Below are 7500 nucleotides of genomic sequence, written 5' to 3' on the forward strand. Positions count from 1 at the left end.
TTATCATTGCCTTATTGCATTATTCTGTGCTATAATTTCATTTTTTACCAATATCCCCATGTCCCTTTGAAAAATATTCTCCTATTCATAAGTAACACCAGATCATTCTTAATCAGTAGATAAATTCAAATATTTTCGTGACCACTGTTACACATATTCAACTGACAAACAATTGTATTTCAAATCAATTAGTCAGTCAATCAACCAATCAGTCTCTAATCTAACATAAGTTCAGTAAACAAACAACAGTTTTCGAAATCGAATTGGTGATATGATCATCAAAAAAGAGGTGGAGAAGCTGACTGTTTCTGTCTACCCACTAGTCCCCCTCAAACCAGTACACCCCCCCCCCTCCACCATTTCTCACTTCTAGCCTGCCAGCCATTGGAACCACACACTCCCCCAAATCATAACAATAAGTTCTACTGGAGCACTTTTTCATCTACTCGATAAGTGGGGGCCTTTTCTAATTTCTGAGTTGACAGACGACCAGTCGTCCATAACCCACCGGAGTCGTAATTCGTGGTTTTCCCCGAGAATTCAATCATTGAGGAGGCGTTACACGCTCCACACATAACTCCTGGTAAGAGCCTCTTTACTTCAGAGTTGCAGTTTACAGGTAATTTAGGCTATGGTAATGACCTATTTGTGGCTGTTTTGCTATGTTGTATATTAGGTCATTTATCTCAGTCAGGCATAACTCATGATAATGAAACCCTTTCCCTAGGCAAGGACGAAGATGCATCACTTGTGATAGAGGTCATTATCACATGTCATGGTAAGATTGTAGTTTATTCCTACACGGATACAAACTTCTGAGTCACATAATGGGGTTACTTCTGGTTTAATTTTCTATGGCCAGACAATGAAAAAGAAATTCGGTAGATTACATCATGCTGAGTTGCTGGGCAACTGCTGTGCATAATGGGCTATACGTGTATCAAGCATTTCCCCAAAACACTTTTGGCGATGGAGGTAGTCAAAAGTTTCTGCCTTCACTCCTATGACCAGACAGCCGCATCACCAGCTCTTCACAATTTTAGTGTTTGTGCTTGTGTTTTGTGTCTTTGGCAATGCTTGTCACTTGTATATTAGATATATGTGAGATAGAGTTTCTACTTTTGACTATGTCGAATTCGAAGCGTTTCTACCCAAGGCATAATGGTCACCATTGTGGAACCTTTATAAGCTGGGTAAAAGCAGACCTTCACCCAGTACGTCTGTGTTGAAAGAACAGTTGTTCTGCAGAATTTCTATATGAGTATTGAAGGGATTGGTGATTCTTCCAGTGCGATTGATAAAATTATCATCGGAATAAGCGAGCAGAGAGATTGCTCTCCTCCTCTTTCGGTAAGCAAGATACATGAGGTAAGATTGGGATAATGTTATCTCCACATTAAGTTCTGCTTGTCAGTAATCCTTTAAGGTTTCTCTCACAGGGGATAATGGTCACCATTGTATTGACATGTTATATCCTAGTGTTAATATGCAGCATTTCTTTGATCCTGTTCTTATCGAGGAACCCTTTGCTATGGCAGCAACACTCCCGAGTCAGAACAGCTTAATGCTTTCAATCCAGATTATCCCGTTATATCTAGATTTGCCAAACAAACCATGAGCATGCTGTGTGGGGTATCTGTAATTTTCAGAAAATGCAGATTAGATTTTCACCCCTATAGAAGTGTCTCCCATTAGAACAGTGAATACAGCTCTTCGTTCCCGGAAGTACCTTAGAGTTGAGCCTTTCATTTCCCCTCATACCTAGGCAGCCTTGTTAGAAGATCCTGATTGCTAGACTCCAACTCGTATCAACAAAAAAAGGCTTGCCTTGTACTCCTTTTCTGAAGTGTCCAGAACGAGTTGAGAGACTTGTCATCTCTATACAATGAGGACTTCTGCTCCCAATCTTACGAAGGCTAGGAAGAATACTGTCAAGCTGACCGTTCAGATTAAAAAATCTGGATGCACCGGCACATCCAGACATGATGACATCAAGAGTGTGCGCCGCTTCCTCTGTATGTGAGGTTACTAACATGCAGTCTTGTCAGGGCAACAGATCCAAGCAAGTTGCGACCCCTAGGCATTGTGATGTCATTGACTGTGCTGCCATCTTGATGCATGAGTATATTCCTCTGCGTCATGATGATGCTAAGAATGTAACCGTACATTCATCTAATGATAGAGGATGGAATAAAGTGCATCCTCATATATCCAGAGTTTCACTGGAGTTCTATAAACTCTCGGTCAGAAACCATCGATATAGAACCTCAGCCTACGCAAATAAGAACCATATGTCTTATGCTAAAATCAACCCTATTAATCGTCTAAATAGACCTAGTCTTGCGCTCAGTCTGATGATCAGGATTATAAGGATAAGCATTTTTTAGAAAGCTCTTCTATTGCAGAATTTTTTTCATAGGTACAGAAAGCGGAAAAGCTGCGAGGAAACTTTAAGCCCTTCCCAAGGATCACTCCTTCCATCTGTTGAATAAAAACGGTTCGGCAGACAACGCAGACATCTCCTCTCTTTCATGTTCCATCCATCTCCACGTCTATCATTTCTCTTGCCTTTTCTTCTATGCCTAAGTGCCCCTAAGATGTTAATTTCTAATGTGAACTTTTCTATCATATCTAACAACAGAAATCTTCCTCCAGTTGTTTCAATAACACTGAATCAGGTTGTTATTTTCATTCTACATGTCCCCTGCATTGTTCATCATTGAGCTAACGTGTGTGAATTCATGAACCCTTTCGATGTGTCCTCCCACTAATTTCATTACAGTTTGTAGGTCACCATCCAATGTGGTTTTCATATATTCTCTCTTTTTCATAATTATACCCTACTCTCTAGTCTCCAAAGCATATAGTAATCTTTCAAGCATCATTCCCAGTTCTTCCCTGTTCTTGGCTAAGAAGATTATGGTGGCTACTCCCTGACATTCTCTGTCAACATATTCAAGGCAATATTAAACGGAAGTAGGTTAAGAGCACATCCCCACCCCACCTTAAAATTTCCTGTTTTTCAACTTTAATATTACATTACTCAGTATTCTATAAAGCTCACTAATAATTCAGACATACTCCTCTTTCGCTGTCACTTTCCTCTAACTGAGATATCTTCTAATTTCCTGGCATGGTAGTCTGTCAATTGCCTTCTGAAGGTCTATAAAGAGCATATGCAAGGTCATTTGCTTATTTCTGTACTCTTCATTCATTTAGTCTCAGGGATAAAATATCCTCCAAGAGTCCACGATATTTCATGAATCCTAGTTGCTGTCTACCACTGAAAACTTGTTGACATAATGTTCCATTAACAATTCTTTCAAAAACCTTATGTTTAGTGTGTGACATAAGCTTGATTTTAGCAAAACTGAATTGCCCCTTTCGCTTTGAATATTAAAAATATTATACTTTCTCTTCATTTTAAAAAAATCATCTCACTTTCATAATAATTTTCATTATCAACTACATCTCAGTTCTTTCCTCATCAAGAGACTTCCAAGCCTCTACAGGCATGCCATCTAGTCCAACCACCTAACTATTCTACATACTCCAGGTGCTATTCTAACCTCAGCTTTAGTAATTTCTGTGAGTGGTCCAGAATTTGTTCGTCTATATTCTCTTATAAATCTTTTATTCTCTTCATTCAATAAGGCCTCAAAATATTCTTTCCATCTCTTAATCATGTCTCTCATTCTGGCTTAGTGCATTTCCATTGTTGTCCTTAATCTGTCTCATGGAGGTTATATCCTTAGTACTGTTATTTCTGTGGTAATTATTTTTGGCAATTATTTGTGGTAATCAAAATACCTTTTTTTCCCCATCTTGGTATCTAGCTCTTGGTAAAGCTGATTATATTTTATATCCTAGAAATTATGTACAACTTTCTAAGCTAATTTTTCAAATGCCCCTTTTCCATTTGGGTTTCTTTCCGCATTTTCTTGGTGTCTCTGATTTACTTTGCTGCATCTTTTACTGCTTCCTTAAACCATCAAGTTTCCCTATTTCCGAAGATCTTGCCGATACTCTCATCCAAAATTTTTCCACCAACCCCGAGTATCTTTTCCATCGTTCTGCTCCACCATTAATCAACATCAAGTTGATGAATAATTTCCTCTAAAACTCATTCCTTAAATTGCATAGATAGTTCAATCTCTTTGAGCTTCAACCACCTATTCCTTTTCAGTCCTTGTTTTTTTCTTTTTCCCTGTTTGTTCAATAACCTTAACCTAGTGCATCACTACCATACGACGTTACACACTCACAGGTAGACATCTGTTAGAATTCAAACAATTTTATGCACTGTGATAGCTAATGAATAGCTGCAATGTTTCTCCACAGCATAATTAGGTTTATAACCCTTTTCCTATACATTGTATTGAGCAGGATGACCTAAAATAAAAACGAAATTATCAAGGAAGGAAATGCTGGATTCAATGAGTTAGACCACTTAAAGCCAAATAAATCTAAATACCCGTTAGTTCTATTGGGACGCAACTATGTACAGAATTTTCAATATTAAAAATAGAAAGATGAGAACTGTTTCTCCTATATGAAAGAGGTGAGAAAAAATTACCTAATAGAATTAACCAGAATCATAAATTGACGTATAATTTGATAAGAAACATGGATGTACACTTTGATTCCATGTCACAGTTTTCATTGATACAATACTTTGAATCCGTGTCAAAGTTTTCATTGATACACTTAGAAAAAAAGTTGAGAACAAAAGCCCCAGGCTTACGAAGGGGTAAACGACGCAGTTTTCAAAAACTTTATTTTACACGTTGTATGATACCATAACATTAATCCAACAGCCTCTAGGTAATTGTTATAGAAGAAGGGCATATGTTATATTTAAAGATTAACTTTCAGTACTCTTAATCTCAACAGAATTCCACCACAAAAAAATAGGTACACTCGTTTAAAAAAGCCACACTCATATGTAATCCTTTAATATTTACGAGTACTTGAGATCATTGGGGAAAGAAATTTATCCCAGTTAAAGTTACCCCTATATTCAAACGTCTAAAACTATCTTCTTTCAAACTCGTTTTAATATATTCCCTTCTCATTTGAGTTTGTTTTTATAAATTTACCTGAAAGATCTAGGAAGATTTTCTAGTAATAATTCGTAATGAAAAATTATTGATGAAGTCAAATTTTCGTGAATTAGATAAGTAAATGAAAGGACCAACTCAGATCTATATTCGGTGAGAGCTGTATAAGAGTTTTGGGAATTCATAAACTAGAAAAAGCAACTAAGGCCATCACATTCTTCATACTATTTTCAAAATAAAAGACGTGAATAAACAACAAAATTAATTTTAATGTTTGGTTTTCCTCATGAAAATCAACCAGTACGAAAAGACAATTAAAAATATTAATTAGGTTTTCAATCTAATCAGCGAAAACCACATGGAAAAGGGAATTATTTTATTGGTTTAGGAATATCTTGTTGGATGAATTAAGTAAAAGAATATGCCATGTGGAATGAGGGACGATAAATGAAAATTCCTTTCTAATTACTTTCTAATTCATGTGACCAAAAAGTATGGGGCTTACTAATTTCATAATACGTTATTTCATTGTATTTTCTCAGGAAAAACTTGTCATAACAAATGTAATTGAACAAAGATAAATGCAAGAATGAGTAGAGGTTTATATGCAGGATCATATGGCATGGATTATCCAAAGGGAAAATGCTGTGAAAAAACTAATTCTCCACTAGTTGAAAAAGTAAAGGCAAGTTTACACATCGAAACGTTGAACGATGTACTGAATGCTCCAATTGGGAAGATTATAAAGAAAATAATACAAACCGGTTCTGTCGACAAGTTGATGACCACCTTCATGATGACTCATTTTAACAGTAATATTACTGTGGGGACCCATTTTTCTTCTTAACAATATTTTTCCTTTTCTTTCCATATTCTTGTACCTACCTTCCCCCATCTAGTCCTATCTCCTTATCGATCAGTATTATTACTTATTCAGTATATCAAACAAATTATCAAAAATCTGATAAAAGCTAATTCAGATAACAAAAAAAACTTTTCATTGGAACTGTCTGCTAAACGAATGAATGAGGGGGGGAGATTGGAACACGATAGACATATAAGAAGTGAGAGGAGAGGAAAAGAAAATAAAGCTGATGGAGATGCCATTGAGATTGGAAGGGGTAAACTGGATATCCATAAGACTTAAGTACCCCTCTCTTTGATATTTAGTTCGTAAAAGTCCTCAACAGGTACAGTATGCTCTTCTCAAATTTCAGATTACCCAAACATCCTTTGAAGTTCGTAATTTATAATCTCTAAAGCGTCGGTATTTTTACATCATTTGTAATGAGATGAAACCGACGGATTAAAATCTATCAAAACTTTTCTTTTCCATAATTGCCACTTAATAGAATTCATAGATGCAATTATAAGTAACGTGCGGTCAAAGGTTTATACAATTTAAACCATAGAGTGATCGTACAGCAGCAGGATTTGTCGATAGATAACGGAAGTATATATACCAAAATTATTGCTTATGAAAGTTCCTTGTAGTTTTTTTTTTTGTAACTATTGAAATTTTCGATATAAGATGCTCAAATTAGTATAAATATTATATTTTTTTAACATAGCCCAATACCTATTTTCTAATGCCTGTGATATAACCATAGTGTTTAAAAGCTTTGATATCTATGGTAAAAATATATTGGATAATAAGTTTCTCCTCTCTCTCTCCTCTCTCTCTCTCTCTCTCTCTCTCTCCTCTCTCTCTCTCTCTCTCTCTCTCTCTCTCTCTCTCTCTCTCTCTCTCTCTCCTCTCTCTCTCTCATCTCTCTCTCTCTCTCTCTCTCTCTCTCTCCTCTCTCTCTCTCTCTCTCTCTCTCTCTCTCTCTCTCTCTCTCTCTCTCTCTCTCTCTCTCTCTCTCTCTCTCTCCTCTCTCTCTCTCTCTCTCTCTCTCTCTCTCTCTCTCTCTCTCTGGTGTCCTTCAAAAACTGTTCTTTGTAGTCAGCTAGATATCCAGTAATAATTATACTAAAAAAAAATGAAGCAAACTCCAACCTATTCAAGTTCGAAAAAAAGGACTGCATGACAAATTCGGCCCAAACCAGCATCTAATTAAAGACAAACCATATGAATTTTATGGCTATGCTCTCTATATTGCCTAACTGGTAATCAGATTCAAAAAATCCTTTCCAGATTAAATTCTAAATAGCACCCCTGGTACCATTCCAAGCCGTCTTAGGACTATATTTTTCTGTAGATGATTTGAAAAGTGATTCCATCTTTCAATTTTCAACCCAATTTATGATATATATCTTTTAGGGACTCAGAAAATGTTTTTTTTAATTATTATTATTAATCGGAAAACTTCTTTTATACATCTTACATATATAAGCACAATGTTGAAAATATTTGCACATTCATTTGCATTTTGCTGTGTTTTCCACTGTTTTAAATGCTGCCGGTGACTGGAAATCAGATTTGTTCTTCATTATAGAT

This window comes from Palaemon carinicauda, chromosome 26 (genome assembly GCF_036898095.1).
Source record: "Palaemon carinicauda isolate YSFRI2023 chromosome 26, ASM3689809v2, whole genome shotgun sequence".
NCBI lineage: Eukaryota > Metazoa > Arthropoda > Malacostraca > Decapoda > Palaemonidae > Palaemon > Palaemon carinicauda.